This window comes from Natator depressus, chromosome 1 (assembly GCF_965152275.1).
Source record: "Natator depressus isolate rNatDep1 chromosome 1, rNatDep2.hap1, whole genome shotgun sequence".
Lineage (NCBI taxonomy): Eukaryota > Metazoa > Chordata > Testudines > Cheloniidae > Natator > Natator depressus.
The window spans coordinates 1,868,649-1,883,157 of NC_134234.1; the positions used below are offsets into that span (position 1 = coordinate 1,868,649).

Genomic DNA, 14,509 nt, shown 5'->3' on the forward strand with positions numbered 1-14,509 from the left:
TCATCTGAAAACGTGCTGAGGGTCAAATCCATCCCATCATCCACATCATTAATAAAGATGTTGAACAAAACCACCCCCAGGATCGACCCCGGGGCACTCTGCTTGACATCGAGCTGTTGATCACTACCTGTTGAGCCCAACAATCTAGCCAGCTTTCTAGCCACCTTATAGTTCATTCGTCCAAGCCATACTTTTTTAACTTGCTGGCAAGAATACTGTGGGAGACCGTATCAAAAGCTTTCCCCATATCCACAGAGTCAGTTATCTCATCATAGAAGGCAATCAGGTTGGTCAGGCATGAGTTGCCCTTGGTGAATGCATGTTGACTGTTCCTGATCACCTTCCTCTCCTCCAAGTGCTTTAAAATGGTTTCCTTGAGGACCTGCTCCATGATTTTTCCAGGGACTGAGGTAAGGCTGACCGCGTCTGTAGTTGCCTGCATTCTCCTTCTTCCCTTTTAAAAATATGGCCACTGTATTTGCCTTTTTCCAATCATCCGTGAACTCCCCGGATTGCCATGAGTTTTCAAAGATAATGGCCAACGGCTCTGCAATCACATCAAACAATTCCCTCGGCACCCTCTGATGCATTAGATCTGGACCCATGGATTTGTGCATGTCCAGCTTTTCTAAATTTTCCTTAACCTGTTCTTTCACCACTGAGGACTGCTCATCTCCTCCCCATATTGTGTTGCCCAGTGCAGCAGTCTGGGAACTGACCTTTTCTGTGAAGATCCAGGCAAAAAAAAGTTTGAATACTTCAGCTTTTTCCACATCATCTGTCCCTATATTGCCTCCCCCATACAGTAAGGGTCCCACACTTTCCCTGACCTTTTTCTTGTTGCTAACATACCTATAGAAACCCTTCTTGTTACCCTCACATCCCTTGCTAACTGCAACTCCAATTGTGCCTTGGCCTTCCTGATTACACCCCTGCATGCTCAAGCAATATTTTTATAGTTTTCTCTAGTCATCTGTCCAAATTTCCACTTCTTGTAGCCTTCCTTTTTGAGTTTAAGCTCACTGAAGATTTCACTGTTAAGCCGAGATGATCGCCTGCCATATTTGCTATTCTTTCTGCACATTGGGATGGTCTGTTTCTGAGCTCTCAATAAGTCTTCATTAAAATACAGCCAGCTCTCCTGTACTCCTTTCACCTCATATTAGCCTCCCAGGAGACCCTGCCCATCAGTTCCCTGAGGGAGTCTAAGTCTGTTTTCTGATGTCCAGGGTCCATATTTTGCTACTCTCCTTTCTTTCTTTTTTCAGGATCCTGAACTCAACCATCTCATAGTTACTGCTGCCTGGGTTGCCACCGACTTCTGCTTCCCCTACCAATTCTTTCCTGTTTGTAAGCAGCAGATCAAGAGGAGCATGGCCATTAGTTGGTTTCTCTAGCACTTGTACCAGGAAGTTGTCCCCAACACTCTCCAAAAACTTCTGGAATTTTCTGTGCATTACTGTATTGCTCTCCCAGCAGATGTCAGGGTGGTTGAAGTCCCCAATTAGAACCATATTCTCCATTCACCTTGTCCACCAGCGACTCCCACAAGCCGTGGCTGCCTTCCTCCTCTGGGGGGCGGGGAGGGATGATGAGAGGCCATCACGCTCCTTGGTCTTCATCACACGTGGTTGGGTTTTGGTGTCAGGTTCCAGCATATCCATCAATGGCTGGGCCAAAGGGCTCTCCTTGGCCACACCCTACTCGTCCTCAGAACTGTCGCTCGTGTAGTGCTGTCTCCATGGGTGGTTGATGGCCACTGGAAGTAAAGAAAAGTCCAAAGTTCTCACAGGGTGGGTGAAAGAGTCCATGTTTCCTCTCGGCATTTCCACGATCTCTAAAACGTGGTTTGGAATAAGATGGCCTCTTCCATGTGGTGCTGGGACTTCCAGGGACTGTGCTGTGCTCTGATTGGTAGAGGATGGCAGGAGGAGCTTTTAGAGGTTCACACAACCCTCTTCTTGGTGGGTCACCCCACCCCAGAACCTGTGCTATTTGGTCAAATCTGATCTCAGGGAGGTCCTCTGAGGCTGAAACGCATCCTGATTGGAAGAGGGCAGTGGAAGGAGTTCTTAGAGGGGTAACATGACTCAGTTCTGGATGGATCACCCCATCCCAGAATTCCCCTGGATTGGTCAAATGTGCTCTTGGGATGGCACTAGTGGGACAAAACCCATTCTGATTGGTAGAGGGTGATGGGAGGAGTTCTGAGATGGGTCACATGATATCCTCTGCTTCCAGTCATGTGTCCATCTTGACCCTGGAAGTAGTACTCTGGGGGCAGATCTTAGAGAGGCAGGTGGGCGGGGCCTCACAGGTAAGGGGGCGGGACCATCCTTTGATTGATGGTCCCTTATGCTACTCACAGCTAAATGGAATCAAATTAAAAACCTATCTGCAAGCATTGAAAAAACATTTAAATCAAATCCACTTGCAGGTATCTGTGAAATTGAAAAAATCTAAACAAAAGCCAAAAAACTATTTTAAGAAAAATAAAAAAAAACCCTTAAAAAATTGAAAAACAAGTTGTGCTTCTATTTTATGCCGAACCCAAACACAATTGATGTCATCAATGAACTGGGCCACATATTATTGTAAATAAACTCAGTACCTCCATATATAAAATTAAAATCTTACCAAAAAACCCCCAACAATAAATGAATGCTACCATTCAATTCAGATAAAACTGTACCAAAAAAACATATTTCTCCATAGGTGCAAAACCCCAAAACAATAATTGCTCAAAAAAGCCAGTACAAATCAGCCCAGTAACCAAAAAAAAAAAAAAAAAAAAAAAAAGCAAAGTGTAACAACACTAATCTAGACACGATAAATTGATCCCTGAGCGCTCTCCCATTGACTCCTGTACTCCACCACCATGAGAGGCACAGGCAGAGTCGACGGGGGAGTGGCAGCAGTTGACTCACTGCTGTGAAGAGGCCTGGGTAAGTCAATCTCAGTACGTCGACTTCAGCTACGCTATTCTCGTAGCTGAATTTGTGTATTTTAGATCGATTTCCCCTACCCCCTTTCCCCCCGGGTAGACCAGGGCTAAGTTACAAACTCTTTTCAACACAAAACCCAGAAATTGTTACAGTAAATCAAAATATTGTATTAAAACTAAACTCAAACTTACCTATTAAAACAAAACATCATGAATAACTGTAACTTGGGCACAAAAAAATAATGAAACCAGGTCAGAAACAATTTAAAATACGACACATGTCAACTCAAATTGTCTTTAAGTAAAATTATCAAACAAAGAAAAACAATTTCTATGTAAAACTTGAAATAAAACTTTGTTTACTGCATAAATCAGTCTTGCCAGCACATTGTGGATGAACCATTCAAGGTGACGGACCATTAAGAACCATGATAGGCCTTAGAAGAAGTTTATCCGAACCTGAAGGACTTTTCTGTCCACGTTCTAGCCAGAATAGGGGTAATGGCCCCTGCTATGACTCATCGAAGCATGCAAGGGCATGTGATCAGCTCATGTGACACTGGACTCCATCTTGTGCCTGAACTTTTGCACTAACTGTGCTGGGGGCTTTTGCTTGGAAAAATGAAGTTCCCTCCACATGGCAGAAGCTATAAAAGTTGGAAGCAACATCATCATTTGACCTCACTCCCCACACAACTCAGTTAAAACAGTGTGTTGTTTGAAATGCAAAAGGGAAATCTGCTCAGGAACAGAGGCTGGGTCATTGTCCTCTCCACATGGAAGGGTGGACTGGGTAATAAACTTATAATGGTCAGGCTTTTAATCACAGCAAGACAGTACAGTGCTGGGGTCCTAGGCTGGGGAGCTGGGGGGAACTGGCTGGAGCTTCTCTATTGTTGGTTCATGAGTGGTTAGTGAAAGCATTCATCTAACAGTAGCTTGGTGTGTTGCTGTCTGTGTATGGCCTTGTAAGTGCAAGACCTGGAGAGGATTTGAGCTTGTCACAGCCTCACAATGTGACAGGAGACCTAGGTTCATGTGCCAGAGGGCTCAGGGGTACCCCAGTCCCAGGCTGAACCCTGGGGAAGTCCGTCGCATCCACCCAACCAACAGGCCCTGCTAGACAGTGAGTCCATTTCCCTCTTGTCATTCACTAGGTTACTGATCGAGACAGAGTGGTTACAGCCGGAAGTCAGGACTCCTGGGTTCTCTCTGTCATTCTCTGGGTGACCTTGGCCAAGTCAGATCGCCCCATGCTGCAGTTCACCTATCTGTACAATGAGGATATGTTCGTAGTGACTTTCCTTTGCTAGGTGTTTTAAAGATGCTTCAATGAAAGTTGCTGCACAGTCTGATGATCGTTACAGATGAGAACAACTGATCTCTGATCGCTTAGCGACAGCCCCGTGTGTTTGCAGAGAGTGCTTGTGTCTCCCCTCAGGCATCTTTCTAAAGATCTGTCTGTCTACTCTCTACCCATCCCTCTTGGGCATGTATCTCTGAACCCATGAACCTATGCAGATCTGGGCATTATCCCTAGTTTTCTTACTAATCAACTATAATTTTTAAATATACACAGAGCACTCAATTTTTGGCTTGCTTTTGGATTTAAAGGTATTAGCCGCTTAGAGACTTTGTCTTAAAAGGACACAATTAACGTCTAACTTTTGCTTTTAAACACATATTGATTTGAAAAGGAAAACACAACCCATTTTGGCTCCTCTTTGGCAAAGCGACCATTGATTACACAGAGCCACCTTAAGACTTTTCTATGCTAGCTTTTCTATGATTCTATAGCTCTGGCTGGGATGATTTAATTGGGGATTGGTCCTGCTTTGAGCAGGGGGTTGGACTAGATGGCCTCCTGAGGTCCCTTCCAACCCTGATATTCTATGATTCTATGACTTAGTGTGGGGCACCGACTACAGCTTCTATCTGCTATTTGTTAGCAAAACAGATTTTTTTTCCTTTTCCTGGCTTTGACTGCCCTGCCGCAGTCACAACTTTGGTTTTTATTTCAAACGTTTTAAATCTTGTAAAGCATTAAGTCACCTTAAGGATTAAATGCTAAATACCAAAATTAAACTACACTAGTTCTTTTTGTCCGGCAAAAGTTTGTTTTGTTTTTTTTTTGGGGGGGGGGTTACAATTTTAAAACAACACCCATTTATTTTAAACTTATAAAACAAAGATTGTACACACCAGGAGTGGTTTTCTTTAGCTAATTTGCCTAACTGGTTCATAGTTAAATGATTTTACTTAAATAACCTTTTGCCTGGATTATTTACAGAAATGCGCCCTTTCTTCAAAGGAATGGCTGCAAAGAAACCAATAATTTTCTTTTCATAACACCTTCTTTTAACATTTGTACAGAGTTTCACTGCTTAACTTCCTCCAGTAACTACAGAGTTAACCTCTCACTTTCTTTCTTTTAACTTTCTCAAACTGAGGTTGCCTGCACGTCTGGGCCCGATTCTTTTTTTTTTTTTTTGGCATTATTTTTTTCATGGGCACAGGCATTGTTTCACTACCAATTTAGCAAGGAGGTAGACTGTTTGACTAAACCCCCCTTTTATTTATTTATACACACCTAGTTACATACACACACATTTATTCCTCATATCTAGATGCATCTTATTTAACAATAACCTTAATTCTTTTATGTTTGGACTTAATACAACCTTTTCCTTATTTGAGGCGGAAACAACCCCTCAGCACCGGTGCATTGTAGGAAAGGATGGTAGCAGGGCTAGGGACAATGGGAAAGGTAGGGAGTATAGCAGCATTAACAGCGTGGTAAAATGGGGGAGTTACACTCACTGACCGTAAGAATAATAATGTTGCTTCCAGATCCTTGATGAAAATATTGAAAAGCATCAGGCCAAGAACTGATCCCTGCAGAACCCCACTAGAAACAGCCAAATTTTCTGACAATGGCCCATTGACCACTGCTTTCTGAGATCTGTCAGTTAGCCACTTTTTAGTCCCTTTTGCATGTGCTCTACTGATATTGGATAGTGTTCATTTATTTATCTGAATGTTTTCCCCTACTAACTCAAATGACTCAGAGAAATCAAAGTTTATTGCATCAGAGTGGTTCCCTTGATCAAGCAAAGTTTACTCTCGTTAAAGGATGAAATTGGCTTTATTTGACAAGACCTCTTTTCTGTAAACCCTGACTGACATTAATTATATTCCTAAACTTTTTCTGAACTAATCCCAGACCAGATTTTCCATTGTTTCCTAGCCATGACAAATCTTATTTTTTAAATTCTCCCTTTATTTTTAAAAATAATTTATGTTTAGCACAGAACTGTCCTGTATTTGCGGGTTTTGTTGTTTGTTTTTGCCTTTGCTGCTGCCTGATTGTGTACTTCTGTTTCCAAATGAGATGTGTGGTTGATCGGCCAGCTCGTAACTCTGGTGTTTGTAACTCTAAGTTTCTACTGTAGATGCTGTTTAACATCCTCCTTGGCTGTTAGTGGACAGGAAAGTATTTCATCACCTCATGTGATATGAGCACATCATCCTGCTTCTTTCCAAATGCAGAACAAAACTATTTCTGCAACACATCTGCCTTTCCTGCAACATTAACAAGTTTCCTTTCTCCCTCTAGGAACTGGTCAGTATTTTTTCTAGGATTTCTTTTGTTCTTAATAGACTCAATAAACTACTTTTTGTGATTCATATCCCCTCCAAGCATGGCTTTTTCCCTAATGTCTTTAATATCTCGTATCAATTTTCATAACTTCCAGTTTCTATTGCTTACTACCTATTTTTCCTTTTTTCCATTTGTTCATTATTGCTTTATATCCCTCCTAATTGTTCCATTCACTTTGCCACTGAACTCAGTTTTTCACCAGAGGTGTCCACTTTCTTGATGGTGGAATCGTGACCTTTTTGCTATCTGATAACCTTTTTTTCAAGAACTCCCAATCTTCATTCCCATTTTTCTATCTAAATTTTTTCTCCCCATCAGTTTTGCTGATAATTTGCCTCAGCTTTGGGGAATTAGCATTTTGGAAGCACTAAGTGTCTATTACTGGTTGGGAAATGTTCTCTCTTTGTCCATTTGAATGCAATCCGTTCCATTCTTTATTTTGTTTTCCTCTATCATATACCCTCTTTGTGTCTTCTCTAAACTCAACAGTCCCAGACTTTTCAGTCTGTATGCATATTGCAATCTCCCCCATTCTCATAGCCTGTCTCAGAAATCCCCTTTCTATCTGCTACTTCCTTCATAGAGACTGAGTGACCAAAACTGAGCACATGTCCAGAGCAGGATATTCTCCAACCGATTCATTAGCCATCCAAAAATTGCCTTTTGTTTTGCCACTGCTGCAAATGAGCTGGTATTTCTGTTAAGCTGCTATCAATAACTCTTAGGTCTTTTCCCTGAGCTGTTTTCTAGTTGGGATGTTTCCTCCAGCACATGTCTTGGCAAAGCTTTGGGGTTTTTTTTCCACTCTCAGATTTTGAACAACCAGCTGAATGGGGAACTCCCTACAGCATGGACTCTGTAGCCTTGGTAACAATGATGGATAACGAGTATCCACACTTGTGTTTCTGGCTGGTGCCTATTAAGGTTCCAACGCCCTCATGATGTGTGGGAATTATTGACACGTGGAGCACCATAAAATATGGAATTTGCATTAATAGGGTCAGTTGTTAATAATTCATTTCTCTGAATAATGAAAATGTCATTTTTCAGTGTGTGAAGAGTGACTAATCTGCTTTAACCATGAGAACAGCCTCCAGTAGTGCATGTTGTGTCTCAAGTTAACACTGTCTCTCCATCCAGGCATTCGTACTGCAACCATCACCCTAGACTCTGGGCACATACAGGACATCAGGGGAATGTACGGTACATGCAGGGGACAGCATTCTTCCTCAGAGTTGGACACCTCGTGTACTCATGTTAGATTCCAAAACAACGGACTTCATCAACCCTTCCACCTTCATCCTGCTGGGCATTCCTGGCCTGGAGACGGCCCATGTCTGGATCTCCATCCCCTTCTGCACCATATATACCATAGCTGTCTTTGGAAACTTCACCATCTTGTTCATCGTGAAGAGGGAGCCGAACCTCCATAGTCCCATGTACTATTTCCTCTGCATGCTGGCCATCAGTGACCTGGTCCTGTCCACATCCATCCTGCCCAAAACCCTGAGCATCTTCTGGTTCAATTCCAGGGAGATCGATTTCAGTGCCTGCCTCACCCAGATGTACTTCATTGGCAGCTTCTCATTGATGGAGTCTGGGATCTTTGTGGCTATGGTTTTTGATCACTACGTGGCCATCTGTGATCCCCTGAGACATTCCACCATCCTGACAAACACCATGGTGGCCAAGATCTGCCTGGCCATGGTGTTGCATGGTGGCACACTTGTACTGCCTTATCTCTTCCTGGCCAGGCATTGGCCATATTGCAAAACCAACATCATCCCCCCCTTCCCCCTTACTGTGAGCACATTGCCATGGTGAAGCTGGCCTGTGCCGACATCCAAGTCAGTAGTTACTATGGACTCTCTGTGGCATTCTTTGTGATTGGTCTGGATGTGTTTTTTATCACCATGTCCTATACCCATATCCTCAGGGCCATCTTCAGCCTCCCTACAAAGGACGCCCGGGTCAAGACTTTTGTGACCTGCAGCTCCCACCTCTGTGTCATTTTAGCTTGTTACATCCCAGCTCTCTTCTCCTTTCTTATGCACCGGTTTGGCCACAATTTGGCCCTGCATTACCACATTCTCATTGCCAACATGTACATTGTGGTGCCCCCCATGCTACACCCCATCATCTACGGTGTGAGGACCAAACAAATCTGGGAGAGGCTTCTACTGCTATTTACTCACAAAAGGAACTAAAATTTCCTCCTGGTGCTCTGGCTTTCAGAGTGAGCTCCATCAGGGCCAGCTGGTGACATAGTTCTGGGCCCTCTTCTGTGAATCACTTACTCGACAGTCAAAGACACATTAAATCCTTTCCTGACCTCATTGTGCTGTGTCAGCATTACAAACTGGGGAGTCAGTCAATGTATCATTTGCTGGGTTGCCACCTTTCTAATTTCTGGTAACTGGGCCCCCCAAACCCCACTTTGCCCCACCTCTTCTGCCCCTACTTTGCCTCTTCCCCCAAGGACTCGCCCCTCTCTCAAGGTCCTCTCCGTCCCTCCCCCATCACTAATTCGATTATTTCCACCTACGTAGCCCCATCCCCAGTTCCAAGGGGACCATTTCAGATTTTGGTAGGAGTGGCAACTTTTACCGTGATTCCAGGGGTACTTAGGCTCTTGAAAACTCTCATTTTTTGGCAGATAATTTAGTAATTTGCAGACAGGAGTGCTGTATCTAATTCCTATATAAAAGAAAGAAAATTAAATAAATATTAGACTCACTCAGCTCTAATACTAACATGTTCTGACATCTTGTTGCAAGTTCCTTAAGGAAGATTTGTCGGGTCGTAATTGTTAATGTATATTCTAATTTTTGTTACTAACTCTGCAGAGAGAGAGACTCCATCAGGTTCTGTCTCAGCTCCAGGAGGGGAGTGGGGTGGAGTGGATTTAAAGAAAAAAATGAACAAGTCTCTTAAAATTGAATTATCCAAAGTCTGCAATGAGCTGGGAACAAATTGGGACATGGTGCTCCCATGGGTCCTGATGAGAATCTGGAGCCACACAAATCGCTCGACAGGAATTAGTCTTTGGAAAGCCCATGCTTGGGTGGGAAAATCTACTGTACTCCCCAGATTGGGACACTATGGGAACATTGGCAACAACAACCCAAATAAACAACCTCAAATACTGGATGGGAGCAGCTGCAGCACACCAAGCTGTAGAATAGTGAAAGATGCATTTGATGAGATGCTATTAGGCAATGGCAAGCTGGGAACCCAGTAATGGTTAAAAATGGACCAGCACGTAAGAATAAATTTCCAAAAGGGGGATGGCATGGACCATGGACAATCATGGACAAATTGGGTCACTCGTTATATCTTATAGACATAGAGGTTCAGCCTCAGTGGAAACGTACCATGCAATTAAAAGAAAACACAGTTTAAGCTGTATATTACATGTTCTGTGCTTTTTTTTTCACAAATTAAGCAATATACGCTGCTTTACAAAAACAATAAGCGATTGTTGATTTATATTTTCCCTGGTTATAATGCCAACCTAGGTATGGGGACTGTTGGGTACAGTGGTGATAATCTAAGAAGAAAAATGATAATTGGATACCCAGAAGATAAGTCAGACACATTTCGTGATCAGAAACCTGTGGAGGGAAACTTCAAGCAACTCTGCCAAACCCATCCTGCTGCAACAGTTTTAAAATTGGTGTATACAGCAAAAGGAAACCAACAAGAGGAACACATCTTTAAAAAAAAATCAGCTGTGGCTATAGTAATGGCCTGGGCATGAAGTATCAGAGACATTAGTAAAATTAAATAAAGAATTGAAAAGGAACTGACTTTAACCAAACAGACACAGGAACTGTGTGCTTGTTGTTGGAAGGTGGATGAGAAGGTTAAATGTGAACAATCCATTACCCTTGCGGTGTCTCCTAACACCGGTTCTAGTAACACAGTTGAGACCACAACACAAACACATTGCTCGTGTACAGGTATGTGAAGAAGCCAGTCCAATACAAATACAACACATTGACCACAAAGCCACGCAAACGAAGAAATGAAGAACAGGAACACCAAAAAGGACACACATTTTATTAACCACACAACAGATAATAAAACATCATTTAGTGGCCTTGGTAGGAAATAACCTGGCTCTACCATGTAATATTCAATCATACCCAAAGAAAAGAGTGAGGGTATGAATTGAGTGGTTTAGACCAGGTGAACCTGTAATTAATTACATCAAAGGAATTGTTCAAATATATGCGGTATGGTCAGATCGAGCCACCTTTGTTAATGTAGAGGTTAGGTGGAGTGCCTCCATTTATATAAAAAAACATTCATCTAGAAACAAAGGTACGTACACAGGAACTTGGACAATAGCCTCAAACAATAGAAAATGCATTGATCATGTACAGGTATGTGAAGAAGCCAGTCCAATACAAACTCCAACCTCACTCCCAACCACTCAGGGCACCACTGAGTCTATGTCTATGCAGCACAACGTACAGTGGTGTAGCTGTGCCCCTGCAGCCGCACTGCTGTAAGGTGTGCTGTGTAGCTGCTCTGTATTTCCGGGATAGAGTTCTCCTGGTGATAAAACCAAACCACCCTGAACGAAGGGCAGTAGCTTTTTGGCTGGGAGCGTGGCTCACAGTGATAACGTGCAGTCTACAGTGGTGCTTTCTGGCCCTAAAATGTTTGTCACTCAAGGGGGTGTTTCTTTACACCCCGAGTGACAAAAGTTTTAGTGCTGAAAGTACCAGTGTAGAGATAGCCTAACACTACCTCATTGATTGAATGTCCAAACCTACAACCTTGGCCCACATCAGGAATCTTCCTGTACCCGACCACAAAGTATATGGTAAAATATGTGGGGTGGATGGATGTGCCACTAAAACTAAATTTTGTGAGTATAACCATGCCAGTACAATGCCCCCAACAATACAAAAAGTGGTTCAATTTGAAAATTGACATGCCATTGTATTTTTGAAAGAGTTTTCAAAATCCCCTACTAAAACAGAAAAAAAAAAAGTCATATGAAAATCATATTAAAAAGCTCAGGTCTTAGCATGTCCATTTAAAATTCAGCAAATGTCAAAAATCTAAATCTAGAAATAAACAGCATAGTTAATGCAATAGGTAAGGCAGCCAAAACAGAAAAAGACAGTAGCAGCCTATTGCTAAATCAACATGCCATTACCATTAACAACATACATCTGATGAAGTGTAGCTCACGAAACCTTAAGCTCAAATAAATTTGTTAGTCTCTAAGGTGCCACAAGTCCTCCTTTTCTTTTTGCGAATACAGACTAACACGGCTGCTACTCTGAAACATACATTCAATTCCTCAAGGGTTCAGCCACCTAAATTCTACTATCCTGTCAATTATTATTTGTCCATTTTAAAATAAATACAGGAGCAAAAAGTAAATAATATTGCTCCAGTGTTTTTACAATTTGCTAAATGTAATAAGGTTTCAAGTTTAAATCGTAATAATAATAAAAGACTTCATAGCATTATGGCCATCCCAAGGTAAATGCAAAATCCAGTCAAAGTGTACTATGCCAACAGTATGGGAACGTTGGTAAATAATACCTATGTACAGCACTATCCCACTGTGCACCTAGTGACTAAAACTGGCTTAGAAACTAATCAGGCTTGTTGTGCAAAACATAATGGATGGTGGCTGTGTGAATGCTATGCTACAATTAATACCAATGACACAAAAAGAGGCTGGGGCCGATTGGTACAAAAAGAACTAATCAATGAGCTGCTACGAATACAAGATGGGGTGTGTGCTCTGGGACATTTCAATTTTTCTATACATGGAAACATTTGTTCTGAAATCAATAGAGAATTTTATGTGCAAGTCACTAGCACCATCCAAATCAAAACCCATGCCTTTTCGCCAAGAAGTAGTGTCAGCACTGCCACCTAAATTATTACTTCTCCTGGCAACCTACAAGTTTTATTGATTAAATTGTTTCCCCCACTGGAGCAATTACAATTCAACATACATGACTTGGTGGTAAGAACCAAGGAAGCCTTAATACCCATAGCTCATCTTATCCAATGACAAATAGAAGAAGTAGAAAGTGTGCAAAGAGAGAGGGAAATGCCTTGGTGGGCAATCCCAGAGGATGTCTGTCAAGGTTCCTTCCCCACTCTGAACTCTAGGGTACAGATGTGGGGACCTGCATGAAAACCCCCTAAACGTATTCTTACCAGATTAGGTTAAAAACTTCCTCAAGGTAGAAACTTTGCCTTGTCCTTGAACCCTATGCTGCCACCACCAAGCATGTTAAACTTAGAACTGGGAAAGAGCCCACTTGGAGACGTCTTCCCCCAAAATATCCCCCCAAGCCCTACACCCCCTTTCCTGGGGAAGACTTGATAAAAATCCTCACCAATTTGCATAGGTGAACACAGACCCAAACCCTTGGATCTTAAGAACAATGAAAAAGCAATCAGGATCTTAAAAGAAGAATTTTAATTACAGAAAAAGTAAAAGAATCACCTCTGTAAAATCAGGATGGTAAATACCTTACAGGGTAATCAGATTCAAAACATAGAGAATCCCTCTAGACAAAACCTTAAGTTACAAAAAGACACAAAAACAGGAATCTCCATTCCATTCAGCACAGCTTATTTACCAGCCATTTAAACAAAAGGAAATCTAACGCATTTCTAGCTAGATTAATTACTAACAAGTTCTAGTACTCCATTCCTGTTCTGTTCCCGGCAAAAGCATCACACAGACAGACAGACCCTTTGTTTCCCCCCACCTCCAGTTGCCAGCGAGGTTATCTTAGCTTCTTAACCCTTTATGGGTGAAAGGGTTTTTCCTCTGGCCAGGAGGGATTTTATAGTTCTGTATACTGAAAGGTGGTTACCCTTCCCTTTATATTTATGACAATTTCACTCTATACCCACTAGTCCAAACACTTGTTGTAATACTGATGGAAATGCAAACCATAACAGTAATTGCACTGATGGGAATGTGTTGCTACATGCAACCTCAAACCAAAAAAGCCAAATTACAATGCTGGGTTCAGAAAGAAATTGAACTAGCTATCAACACTGCCACAGTAATGAATAATCATTATAAGGTATTATCAAATGCTTATTAATGTTTAAAAAAAACAAATGTTTGTATTTATACAGTTTGTAAGGGCTGTTGGACATCTGTATACTTGGATACTCTGTGTGTTGAACCAAATGTGTCCTATGAGAACTGTTTAAGGTACAAACATATGCATATTATTATATACACATTTAAATCTATGTATGCATACCAACTATTGACATTACTCATATAGTATCATGTATCGCAAGTTATATAGGGAATATTTCTAGTTTTTTAACTATTCAAAAAAATCATGTAAGCCCTCATATATATTAGTATATATACCTATAATATTCTATAAAGGTATAAGAACAATCCACTTATAATCCTGAACAAAACCCATTTCATCGACCACCAACTAAGTATAAAGGCCTCTTCATGTCACCCACAGGTTATCAGAGCAAAACTCTACATCCTCCTCCTCAGAGATGGTCCAGGGTCTAACATTCACAGGTCCACTATAAGAAACTAAGAGCAATTAAAAAATAAAATCTGTCCATCAGTCATATGAGGGAATGTGCAGACTGAGGGACAGATGGGGCATGAATGTGTGGACGGGAATGTTAGGTAGCTTTATAACAGTGTTTAGCCACTGGGCCATCTTCAGTCCGTGCATTATGGTTTTCCGGGATGATGGGTGAACATCCTTCTGATGAAAAAGACAAAAAGTGGGGGAATGTAGTCGGAAGAGAGCCTGAGACATAACCCTGGGCCAAAGAAGTAGTCGAAGCTTTACTGATATAGAGCCAAGACAAGCTGTGAGCGAGAGGCAGGACCTGCTCACAGAATCTGGCAAGAACAGGGC

At 41.9% G+C, this 14,509-nt stretch overlaps 1 pseudogene; it reads left to right on the forward strand.

Annotated features, from left to right (window-relative positions):
• Positions 1–7,859: 7,859 nt before the first annotated feature.
• On the forward strand, positions 7,860–8,812 carry LOC141995393 (olfactory receptor 52R1-like; annotated as a pseudogene).
• The last annotated feature ends 5,697 nt before the right edge of the window (positions 8,813–14,509 follow it).